Below are 13,890 nucleotides of genomic sequence, written 5' to 3' on the forward strand. Positions count from 1 at the left end.
CCTCATCTAGGATGGATCCTCCATCTGTCTTTGTCTTTTAAGACCAGGACTCTTTTAAAGAGTATTGGCTAGTTGTTTTGGAAATATCCCTTGATTTGGGTTTGTCTGACGTTTTCTCATGAGTAAATTGAGACTATGCATCTGTGGCAAAGAAATCACATAGTTGATATGGAGTCCTTCTCAGTGTATTATATCAGGAGGTACATGATAATAATGTGTGTTATGGCTCGTGATGTGAATTTTGATCACTTAATTAAAGTGGTGTCTGCCAGGTATTTCCACTGCAAAATTATTATTTTTCACTCTGCAATTAGTAAGTACCTTGTGGGGAGCTACTTCAAGTCTATACAATATCTGTTTCTTGTCATACTTTTGCCTACTCATTTCAGAATCTGTTGATAATTCTTGATTGAATTATTAGTGCTATGGTGTTTGTAAAATGGGGATTTTCTTTTTATTATTCTTGCTATAGTTATTAACTGAATTCAACTCTAAGGAAGAGCTGCCGTTTCTCCTACATTTATTTATACAATTATTTATTTACATCAGTATGAACTCATGGATGTTTATCTCATTTTCTGGGTTATGAACTATATTACAAAAACTATTTTATGGCTTGTCTCACACCTGCCCATAGGGAGCTCCTTCGAGTTGGATCCTGTGACCTTTCAACACGACCCCGTCACTTTTTTTTAACATTTTCTTACTTTCTGACATCATGATATATTGTTTTTTCTATTACCCAAACCTGGAATCAGCCATCTCTTCAAGGACCCCTGACTCTTTTTATTGGAACCCAAGATATGGTTGCTAAATATGGTCATTGCTTCTGGAGTGTCATTGATTCTAGACCCTCATAGTGGACAAAACTAGGAAATATGTGTATGTACATTCACACTTGTAGATAAATAAAGAGATAGAGAGATAAACGACAGATAAATTACATAGGTAAAGATAGATCAGATAGATGATAGATAGATGTTTTATGATATTAATGGATTTCTTAATATTAAAACAACCTTCTTATATTCTTATAATAAATCTGACTTGGCCATGGTGTATTATTTTTTTATGTGTTATTGGTTTCTGTTTGTTAATACTTCTTTAGTATTATTGCATTCGTTTTTATAAGATGTTGATCTGTAACTTCTTTTCTTAATTGTATTTATTTATTGGTCTATTTTTACTGTCTCTACTAGGTTGATATTTTTTTCCTTGATATTTTGAACCAGGAATTTAATTCATTTATTTTAATGCTTTCCATTTTATTAATTTAAAAAAAAATCTCAAGAGTTGTTCCTGATATCATATAAATTAGAGTAAATTGAAAATATCATTTAGATAGATCTTATGGATATATATCAAAGATAATAGAGGATGCAACTATTCAAGCATCTATGAAATAAGGTGATCAGACAGCAGAACACAGAGATCACATTAGTAAGTTCAATTTTCACTCTGAATTAGAGTCACAAAACTTCACTGACAAGTTAAAATTCTAGTCTATGCTCTGTGGGAAAATATATTTGATTTTCAAAAAAGAAAAAAATTAATACTTATCCCCTATTTCTGCTTAACATACAATATACTCTTTCCCATTCTTTCTAGTTACTAATAATAGCTTCTTACTACTCACTTTTCAGGAAGGTGGAAAAATTTTTAGCCAGTTGAAACAATTGGTAACTGAAGGTCCATATCGTCATTTTAACATATTTTTAAGTATTTACCAAAATCACCCTACTCATCTTATTTTGTATCATTTTTTTTTACAAATAAAATAAAATCTCATAGTTATGGGCACTAACTCTGAAATACTGTAGGAGATAAAATAAAGCTGCTCTCAAAGAATTATCTTAATTGGGGATATAGAGCTTAGGTAAAGGTCAATAGATAAGTAATTAATTTAAAAACGTTTTAAAAGATCATCGAAGAAATTTGTGGAGAAATGCATCTTTAATTGCAAATAAAATATCCAGACCCAGGCAAACATTTGGTAATTTAGTGAGCACTCTCTCTCCTCCTGCCGATGTTAACCAGTCCTCACTAGACTACTATTCATATTAAAGGCTACCAGTTTTATTCAGTCAAGTATTCTCTTATGTCACCTGATGAGCCCATTTAGAATATCAGAATCTTTCTCAACTCAGCACTCCCGTCTACCATTACCGGCTTATATGGGTTGGCATATGGGTTAAAACCTATTAGTTAACCCAATTAAGTCACTACTTGCTGTAAATATCATTTCAAGTTTGCATTTTAAGAGAAGGATTTAAATATCCTATACAATGAACTGTTTCTTAAATGGTAACTTCTATTGGTTGGATTAAGAGGAACAGAGAGAACATTTTAGGATTCCAAGAAGAAATCTGAAAGGTAAGAAAGAGCAAAGTCTGCTGTGTTCAAAGATAAACTCACTTGGCTAAGAAAAGTATGCTCTTGTCAACAGAAGTATCTCATACTTGACTGTGGAGGGCTTTGGGGAGTAAGCTGAAGATTTTGGCCATTTTCAGGTAGTGAAGGAAAAACTCCATTTCATTTTAATAAAAGTGTATTTTAGGTAGTTTTGACTGACAAGGCTGAATTGTATGGAGGGAGGCAGTACTTAGAAAGACTATTTGGTAAGATCTGCGTGAAGAGGAGTTTTAAAACTGAATAATATGTAGGAGATAGTCAAGACCTTAACTTGGATACTTACAGGGAAAAAAATGGAGACGTGAGAGGGGCACTCTAAAGGCTAAAGCGGTGATGAGCAGATGTGGCTGGGTAAGAGAAGGAAAGATATGTGAGATCAGCTTTAACTGCTAACTATTTACACCATGGACTCATCTCCCCAGACCCCACTTCTGCCACCAAGCCTTCTGCATAGGGGACCCTCTGCTTCTACGCTGTTACAAATGAGTGTTTTAGCAAAGAAGGACTTTCCAAATTAACACAGGCATATGCTTCTATGAAGCCTGTAGAAATAAATGATCACCCAAGTGAGAACAAGAAGAGGCTGTTTATTCAGAGCTTGCTATAACCAGGAAGGCAGCTACCATCACTTGCGTTTGGCAGAGAGTGGGCAGGTGGGGAGTGGTAGAGCCGAGCCGAGCGGGGTGGAGGTCTCCAGGTGAGCTTCGAGTGGAGGTTTGGGTTATGAGGAGGCTAATGAGAGGTCAGGCATCTTATGTGATCGGTTTGGGGAACATGTCTGACTTTCTCTAATTGGTGCTGAGTTAGAAGCAGAGCCAACGACTAGAGAGTTGGCAGTCATTGACCAAGTCCAGACCTCTGGGCTGATGGCTGCAAAGCTGTGATTTGCCTTCCTGAATTAATTGCTGCAGAGGTCAGGGGTCTGAGTTCTATTGTCAAATATGGTCTGGCCATTGTCCATGTGTATATTCATCTCTCAAGCCATGCATGCAACATTCAGGTGAAATGTTCAATTAAAGGATAGGAACTTTCAGAAACAACTTTACTTAATTAGTTTCTTGTCAAGAATATCTACTTTTTCTTGTTTAAATTGGCATGAGAGATCACTGATTATTCAAATGCGAATGTTTTAAAATAAGAAATGTGAAGAACACGATGAAACTACCTCTCTAACGTTTATGCTTAATACTCTTAAGAAGGGTAGTTCCTCTGAATTTGGTTAATCCAGTTAACCAAATCCAGTTAACCAAACTTTTTAAAAATATTCTTACCAATGTTGTTGCTTTGTCGGCAGTAAAGGAGACACAATTGATATGAAGATAAAATAAAACAGATGTTCTGGCTAAATAATAAAGGATATTTGTCTACAAATGTTTGTCTGTCATAGCCTGAGAGATATGAGTTAATTGTTCTCCCCATGACTTAACGAAAATTGAAATTATCTACCAAACCCATTAGGATTAATTTAATAACAAGAAGTTAACTAATTGACACAAATAGCCATTTAGGTAACGGGATAAGCTAACCCAATCTTTTTTTCTTAATAAATTTATTTATTTTATTTATTTATTTTTGGCTGTGTTGGGTCTTCGTTGCTGCGCTCAGGCTTTCTCTAGTTGCAGCGAGCAGGGGCTACTCTTCGTTGCGGTGCGCAGTCTTCTCATTGTGGTGGCTTCTCTTGCTGAGGGACACAGACTTCTAGGCGCATGGGCTCAGTAGTTGTGGCTCACGGGCTTAGTTGCTCCGCAGCATGTGGGATCTTCCCGGACCGGGGCTAGAACCCGTGTCCCCTCCATTGGCAGGCGGATTCTTAACCACTGCGCCACCAGGGAAGTCCTAACCCAATCTTGAAGATTACCTGTGACACTTTTCAAAGCCATTTTAAGCATTCATAGTTTACTAGGAATTTTCCCATTCTAGAGAACAAATTGTTTTGAAATTGAAGCACTTTTTGTTAATTTTTCGGGGACTTCATAATAAAAGTGTGCTTATGTTCAATTATATTATTGTTCATCCAATTCATCATAATGGTCTTGATTTGTGTGGCCCCTTTACTGAAAAATTGAAAAAGGAAAATAAATAATTTAAAATATTTTCAGTTTCTGGGGATTAATATCATAGCACAAAATATAACTTTATAAATATTTGACTTTAAGAAAATCTAATGTAACGTTCTCTATGTCAACATTTTATAAAATTAAACAGCATGTTTTTCCCAAAGCAGACTTATAATAGTCTTCTAAGCATGTCTAAAACATTTCTTGACAAAATCTGGTATTACACAGAAACAAATTGTATGCCTTAGATTTAAAGGTTGTTAAAGCATTTTTTAAGATTCATTTTATTGCATAAGACATTCTGATAGTCTAATGTAAAACTGAACATTTAAATTTGCCATTTATTTAAAAAATCTATTATTGGAAACAAAAGTTACACTTTCATTGCTTCTCAGATGATGTATTTAAACATAAATTGCTACACTGAAAAAAGAAAAAAAATCCTGAGTCCAAAATGTTTTCCCACAGGTGGGCAAGATTTCCCATTTCCAAGATCCTTAAGTCTTCCCACCTTGCTCTCTCTCTGTTCTTTCTGCCCTGCCCCTTTCTCAGAATTTTGAAGAAACTGGCTTTTGACTGGATTTGGAAAGATGGCCCTTAATGGGTTTTCAAAAGTGTTCATATTTCCAGGCCCCAGAATATATAAACTATCCTTTAGGATATTCTTCAAATATTGAAATATCACTTATTACTGTGGCACATTTATAAGAATAGTCCAATGGCATCTATGCTCACATGGCCATCTCTCTACACATCACCCATTAATAATATGACCCAAATGTCAATCATATTCATATTAATTTAGTCTTCCATTTTGTTTCTCAGCTAATAATGATTTTTCAAAAATGTTCTTGCCTATCCTAAGAAATAAAGTTTCTGGTACGACCAATATTGAATTATATCCGTTGTATCCCTGGTGGCGAAGTGAACATTTTTTACGTAAGTGAATCTTAATGTTTATTGAAGAAGGCAGATCAACGTTGCTCCTCAAATTCCAATTTCCAAATTGATTTCAGTGAGAAAAGCAACTAATGTATTCATCATAAAACAATCTTATCATTTATTTTTCCATTCCTATTCAGTGCACTGCCATTAATTTTTGTTCTGAAATATGAATCTCACGAAGCACTTTGGAATGAGTGCATTTTATAGGCATAGTGATAGAGATCTCCTATAAGGAACCAGCTGAGACTGCAGCCTAGGGTTTTTCAAATCATTTTTATTAGAGTTCTTCGTTTAAGCCAAATGCAACATTAATGACCTTTATCATCAATTTGCTTGCTTTTTATTATTGAAGTTAGAGGAAAGGGAAGATAAGAGAATTTTCTAAAGGAATAAAGAAAACCAACATATGTATACCTGAAGTAAGTGGACATTTACCTGAGTCATTTGTGACAAAAGTTCAATGCTTCTCAAGGAACTGTTTATTCTGTAAACTTTATAATGAGTATATCTGGAAAGACTTTTACTCAGGATAAATAAATAATTCTCTTCATCATTTTTTTAACATTCCACAATCAGAAGTTGATAACTCAGTGACTCTTCACTCCAGCTGATGACACAGATTTTTCCCTAACTCTTTGATGAAATGGGACAAAATTCTCAAAATTAAAGTGCATTTAACTTAGCAAAAAGTCTATGGTACAGACTTACTCTATGGTACATGTCTATAGGACAGAATTATTAGAAAGGGGAAATCTGAAGGATTTTGAACATGCCAGTAATTAACACTTTTTGAAAAGAGAATATGTTTCTTGTACTGTAAATCAAAAACAATGTTATCACCAAGAATATATATTAGGCAATATACTGTTCACTGTCAGAATTAACTGTGATTTGCTCAGCCCCTGTGAGGATCCCCAGGTCAGGGATGGAGTTTTTTTCTCCTTTGCAAGGTACTATTGTTCTGCAAAAAGCATGGGCTTTGGATCCAGAAGGGTCTGAATTTTAATAAGGGCTCTGCCCCTTAATAGCTAAAGTTTAATGTTTTTGATAGTTTCTAAGCCTCAATTTCTTCTGGGTACAGGGAGGGTGATAACTTCTGTATTCATTTCCTGGGACTGATGTAACACAGCAGCACAAATCAGGTGGCTTAAACACCAGAAATGTATCATTTCACATGTTCTAGAGGAAAAACGTCCAAGAGCAACTTGTAGGCAGGGCTGATTCCTTCTGAGGCTGTGAGGGAGAATCTGTGCCACCTCTTTCTCAGCTTGTGGTGTTTTGATGGCGGTCTTTGATGTTCCTTGGCTTACAGATCTCTGCCTTTGTCTTCACATGGAGTTCTTCCTGTGCGTGTGTCTGTGTCCAAGTTTCCCCTTTCATAAGGACACCAGTCACATTGGATTCAGGTCCACCCTACTCCAGCATGACTTCATCTTTACTAATTGCATCTGCAATCACCCTATTTCCAAATAAGGGCACATTCTGAGGTACTGGGAGTTAGGACTTCAACATATGAATTTTGGAGGGACATAATTCAACCTATACCAGCACCTGTTCTGTAAGATTGCTATAGAAACTGAGTAAAGGTTTAATATCTACTTGCAAAAGAGAGAGGTGGTCCCACAGCATATTGGCAAAGAGAACCCCGGAAACACAGCACCCGGATCAGAAATTCACATCTGTCACTTATTAGCTATGTGACCTCACCAAGCCTTGACACTCTTTCTGTAAAATGGAGAGGTTTAATGCAATAAAATATGTAAAATATTTACCATGGTACCCAGCACACAGCAGTGCTAAATGAACGCAATCCAGTTTTATTAATACATCTGCACTCATACCAATATGGTAGTGTACTTTCGATTATTTTCTCCTTTCTTAATTAAATGTGCTCTCTTCTTCTACAGTTTTACTCCTAATTCCACTTCTGCTGACCAAAGACTGATTCTGGCACCAATTAGGATTCTGCACCCAATTCAAGTGGGGGTAGCAGGGTTCCCACACAGCCAAGCAATTCTAAGACACCAGCTGGGTGTCCCACAATTCAACTCAATTCTGACATGATCTACAAGGAGATAATGTCAGATCCCACAGAGAAGGCTCAATCCTATAAGACTGCACCCCAGAGTCCAATCACAAGTCCAGGTTGTCACCCGTGCTTCTGACCCACTGGCTATAGACCGGATGTTCTCACAACCCTTCTTTGGGTTCATTTAATTTGCTAGAGCAGCTTACAGAACTCAGAGAAACATTTACTTCCTAGATTACTGGTTTATTATAGAAGGATATAACTCAGGAACAGCCAGATGGAAGATGTTCAGGAAGATCCGGGGAAAGGAGTTTCCATGTCCTCTCCACGTGTGCCACTGTCCCCAGATGTCCACATGCTTTCCAACCCAGAAGCTCTCAGAACCCCATCCATTTGGGTTTTTACAGAGACTTCATTACACAGGCATGATTGATTAAATCATTGGCCATTGGTGATTGATCCAACCTCCAGCCCCTCTCTCCTCCCCGGAGGTCAGGTGGTGGGTCTGAAAGTTCCAACCCTCCAATCACATGATGGCTCCTCTGGCATCCAGCCTCCATCCTTAGGCGACCTATGAGTGGTCCAAAAGTCACTTCATTCACATAAAAAAGACACCTTTGACACTCTCATCATGTAGAAAATTCCAAGTGTTTTTGGAGCTCTGCACCAGGAACAGGGACAAAGATCAAGTATATATATATACATATATATATATATAATAAGTCACAATATCACAGTTTCCCTGGTTATATTTATAAGGGCTAGGCAGAACCTAAACATTTAAAAGTTTTGATTAGCTTGTAAACTGGTTTTGTTTAGTTGAAATTCTGTGGGTGTCAAATTACTTGTCTTAGAAATTTGAGTTATTTTAACTATCATTAAAGACATTTAGTCATTCTTTTTTATTAAAATTTTAAAACCTAAGTTTCTACAAGTATGGAAATCTAAGTAAAATGAATAGGAATTTTATAGTGCAGTTTTAAATTTTGTTTCTAAAAAAATAATCAAAATGTTTCATAATAATCTTTGAGGAAGGCTGTTCTCTACGTCTGTGTCTCTATTTCTGCTTTGTAAATAAGATCATTTATACCAATTTTTTCAGATTCCACATGTATGTGTTAATATATGATATTTGTTTTTCTCTTTCTGACTTACTTCACTTTGTATGACAGTCTCTAGGTCCATCCAAGATACGGGGAAAGGAGTTTCCATGTCCTCTCCAAGTGTGCCACTGTCCCCAGATATCCATGTGCTTCCCAACCCAGAAGCCTCTACAAATCACCCAATTTCATTCCATTTTATGGCTGAGTAATATTCCATTGTTTATATGTACCACATCTTCTTTATCCATTCCTCTGTTGATGGACATTTAGGTTGCTTCCATGTCCTGGCTATTGTAAACAGTGCTGCAATGAACATTGGGGTTCATGTGTCTTTTTGAATTATGGTTTTCTCTGGGTATATGCCCAGTAGTGGGATTGCTGGCTCACATGGTAGTTCTATTTCTAGTTTTTTAAGGAACCTCCATACTGTTCTCTATACTGGCTGTATCAATTTACTATTGGGAGATTGGGATTGACATATATACACTATTGATACTATGTATAAAAGAGATAACTAATGAGACCCTGCTGTATAGCACAGGGAACTCTACACAATGCTCTGTAGTAACCTAAATGGGAAGGAAATCCAAAAAAGAGGGGATATATATATATATGTATAGTTGATTCACTTTGCTGTACAGTAGAAGCTAACACAACATTGTAAAGCAACTATACTCCAATAAAATAAATAAATAAATAGAAATAATAATCTTTTATGAAGGTTGTTTTAAAACTTAATGTTTGAAAATATTTAAAGGACCCGTTTTGACAAAGAACTAAATAAATTTTATATAGTATTACAACAGAAAATAAGTGCTTTCATTTATTAGGTACCATGTAAGTCTAAGATGTTAATTTTAGTATTTTCATGCTTACTCTCTTCTTCTAGCTTTATCAGTGGAAATGGTAGTGCACAGACTAAAAAGAAATATGCCTCATTAAAGTAGACCTTTATAAGAGGCATTCTCCTCTGGTTGGGCCACACAAACTCTTCTATCTACGTATTAGAATATATATTGGGTGTTTGGGATTGACACGTACACGCTACTATATTTAAAACAGCTAACCAACAAGGACCTACTGTATAGCCCAGGGAACTCAGCTCAATATTCTGTAATAACCTAAATGGAAAAAGAATTTGAAAAAAATGGATACTCATACAGGTATAACTGAATCACCTTGCTGTATACCTGTAAATAACACATCATTGCTAATCAACTACACTCCAATATAAAATAAAAATTTTGAATAATATATAGTCATACTATACATATGTATATATGTATATTATATTTAAGTATCTATGTAATAATATATTGCATTTTAAAAGATGATGGGGAGATTTTCTTATACTGAGAAACTCTTTCCCTTTGAATGGATTCCCCATAAAAGTATAACCCAAGACCTCATGTCTGCAGTATTCTGGGTTTACCCTTCCTATCTTCCCCAAATACTGAAGCTAGGGTCCCCCTCATGTTATGCCAGCCCAGTGCCCTCCCCGTAATTCTGAATATTTCTCAGTAGAAAAGGGGGCAGAGGATTGGCAAATGTTTGTCTGAGTTGCCTCTTGGTGGCATAGCTCCTAACAACAGCAGATTTGACGTTCTCTCCACACCATTTGAGTCCATAATTCTCTAGGAAAAACTAACAGAAGAGTGAGGGTACAACAGTCCTTGGACAATAAAACTTTTCTATGAGTGAAAGTGGATTACAGAATAAGTGCAAAGAAACTATTTTAGTTTGCTTAAGAGGGCCAGCCTTGAAGTCATATTGCCTTGGCTGACCTTCATTCTTTGCATAAATTTTGAGCTAGTGATTATCTACTGGCTTACTTCCCCCGTATCCACTAGTAATCCTTTTGAGCAGCTCCTAGGATTCTCCTTTGGAGAACTACCAACTCCTACACTCAGTCCATGTGGTTCAGCTGGGGCCGACTCCATCCTTTATGCTCCAGGGATTGGCCTGTGTTCAGTGCTGGTTGTTAATAGTCACAGTGACTTATTCAAAAATAGATGTAGGTTCCAACCATCGACATGTGAGCAATAACCCAAGCTTTTGCTGGAGCTCTCTGGAAAGGAAAGGGGTCTGCTCTTCCTGGCTGTGTTGCTAAGGCACGTAGAATGCAAGACTAACAGCGCTGGTGGGCATCATAGGACACTGGAGAGTTTTCCAGCTAGGATGATATCACCCTGAAATAGAGACAGGCTGACAAGCCTCCCTAAGCAGCCGCACGCAGTGGTGCCTGAAGCATGGTTTCCTGCTCTGGTTTTAACGACGTCTGCCACAAAGTTTCTGTTCCCTTTAAGCATAGGGGTTAAAAGTTCAGACATCAGTGCCAGACTGCTCAGGTTCAAAACTCAGACCAACCTCTTACTAGCTGCGTGATTGGGAACAAATCAATAACCCTCTCTGTGCCTGTTTCTTCACCTGTACCCAGTTTATAGGATGGTTATAAAAAACAAACAAGTGACTATATGCAAAAACTTAGAGCAGAGCCTGGCACAGAGTAGGACCTGTTTAAATCGACGTTTTATTAGGCTATTACTAAAAGTAGTTATTGTTTAAACCAATTGCAACTCGATTTCTGTCATTAGTAACCAACAAGATCTTCTCTACCTAACTTTCAGTGCTATTGTTAGACTAAATTAACAACCTGGAAAGCCCTGGAAGGCAGAAACCATTCAAATATCACTTGTTTTTATTATTGTCAGCATGTAATTACTCTCATCTTCCTTTCCTTCTTCAAAGTATCATTATTATTAAAAGGAACTATTATTTCCCAGCTTTAGGAATTTCTCAGCAACCACATTCTATCCTTGAGATCTTGTTTCTGGGATTTTGGACCTGCCTTTCCTCTTCTCTCCCTCCATGCCATCACCCACCAACCAAGTATCTTTGATTTTATTGTACAGTTCAGATCTCCACCACGAAAGATGCCAGCTCTTGATATCCAAGACATTAAAATACTGTGCTCAAGGTGATTCTTCCTACTCCAGACCTTCATCTTAGAAATACAAATTACCAGTAGATGCTTTAGAATTGCAAATGGTTCTTCAGTTTATTCTGGATTTAATTCCCATGAATAGTCCCCTTTCCAGCCAGTGTCACAAACAGCAGGAACTGGAGGGACACGGTTTCTTTACCAGCAGTGAATTCTAAGCAAAGGATTATGGTATCCGTTTCCCAATCTGCCCACTAAAGAATCCTGAGGGCCCATAGCTAACATGGTTAAAGGAGTCTTCTCTGTGCTGGTTCAGTCTGGATTCTCTTCTCAGGGCCCCCTGAGCTTCTTGCATCCCTTAGTCTGCTGTCTTCAGAGTACGTACTGTTGACCATAAAGCAGTCATTGCTTAGGTTAAACCTACACTACCTTAGAATGTGTAAATACTTAATCTTTAATGTTCACTCCAATAATGGCTGGTAACGCTGCAACTTTCTATGTCTAGTCTGAGCGTGGTCCATCTGGGCATTTGTATTTTCTCTGTGGGGTCAGGGATGGCTTCATTTCCTGGACGCTTCAGTGATGGGAGGGGTGTTAAAGTCACTTTAGAGGAAAGAGGCGTCAGTCTGAGTATCTGGGCTATAAAATCACCTCTGTATCATGTGGCACCAGGGCATTTCCTGTGTGTGTTACACCTTTAAATGCTCTGATGATAAGAGTTTGTAATATTACAGTTTAATGACTTTATTCTCTGTATCACATATATGACCTTGGGGATATTCCCTGCACCTAGAATTCACTTTTCACTCTCTGCAGCAACTCCATCCATCTCAGAGACACACACGTGGTAACTTCCTCCTAGTTTCCAGAATACTGCTGATTCTTATTCCAATTCATCCTCTGGGAAGCTTTCCCTAACAACCAAATGAGTAAGTGCTCCCCTTTTGGGGGCTTCCTCTGTGCTCTGTGGATACCTCTTGTTTACCAGGTGAACCAAGTTACATATCTGTTTTGTTTCAGGGCAAATTGTGCTCAGAGACTGAGATTGTCTTTGCCAATATTTTATTTAACACAGGTTTACTGTGGGAACTATAATAATTTCACAAGCCAATAACATACAGGATAATGTCTCTTAATAAGCCAATAAAGAATAACCTAACGTAACACATTCCAAACCAATGATGGATTAATTTCACCATTGTTTCAAGCAAGGGGAAGATGAAAGGAATAAAGTCCCAATTTAGTTGAGAGTGTAACTTTCTAAGAGTTGGTTCTCGGGAGGGACGGCTTAGCCAACAGATAGCTGACATCCAGCTGTTAGCACAGAAGCCAAGGTCCCCCGTTGCTAGAGCACATTGCTAGGGAAGGAAGATGCTGATGTTGGCAGACAAGATGATCTTCCCGAGACCACTGTGAAGTTTTCACCACCGTTGGGCTGATTCACCTGGCCCAGGTAGGAGCTAATGCCCCCAAGGTCTTCAGGAGTATTTAGAGCAGCACAGAGTTGCCTTGGCCAGACGTAACACTCTGGGATCATCCCCAAAAACTCTGGATCCCTCTAGTTGCTTTTCCATGTGTTCTTGTTGATGAGCCCCCAGAGGGGCCCTCAGCAGCTGGGCTACCCTGTGCTTACCAGCAACCGCAGACAGCAAGGACCGCATCCTTGCTCAACAATTTCACCTTTATATCAAAACAGCTTTACTTGTAAAAACAACATCATTTTTGTCATGACCAAGTGGATTTGAAATCGTATCAAACCACTGCACAACAGTATTTTGGCATCTCTGTCCCTCCAACCTTAGCTCCTTGAGTATATCCTGATGTCTCCATGAATATGTGCTGTGCCCAATGCCCTCTTTACCTTCCTCATGGACTTACCTCCAGGACAGCGGGCTCGGCAGGGGTCAGCCCAGTGGAGACGGTGCTGGTCTCTCTCACTACCAACTTTGCTGGAATCAGAACTAAATGACCTGCATCTCGATCAGGTTCTGGGCTGTAGACCTCAGTGACCAACTCAGGCTTTGCAGTTAATGCTTTAAACCTAGTTCAGCAGTTCAGCTACACATCAACTCAAATGTTGATTACATCAGCGTTTACACTTGGAGGCCTCACGGTGATACAGAAAGACCAGGTTAATGGAGAGTGTATTCAGATATTCAGACGTGTTTAACAAACTCAGTACAAAGGCAGACATATCTTGAGAGTGTGTCACCAAACATGGCATCAGAGTATCCCAGCTGCGGACAACAGGTTAGGATTCTTCATGAGTCGTCTTCTCCAGAGAAGCTGCTCTGTTCATTCTCCCCAAGCCACCACCTTTCCTGCCTTTGTTGAAGCTCTTTTCTCAGGCACTGGGAATTAAGCAGCTTTCCTGTGAATTGACTTCATCAAGTGGCTATTTGA

The sequence above is a fragment of the Balaenoptera borealis genome, assembly GCF_965194805.1.
Source record: "Balaenoptera borealis genome assembly, chromosome: 15".
Lineage (NCBI taxonomy): Eukaryota > Metazoa > Chordata > Mammalia > Artiodactyla > Balaenopteridae > Balaenoptera > Balaenoptera borealis.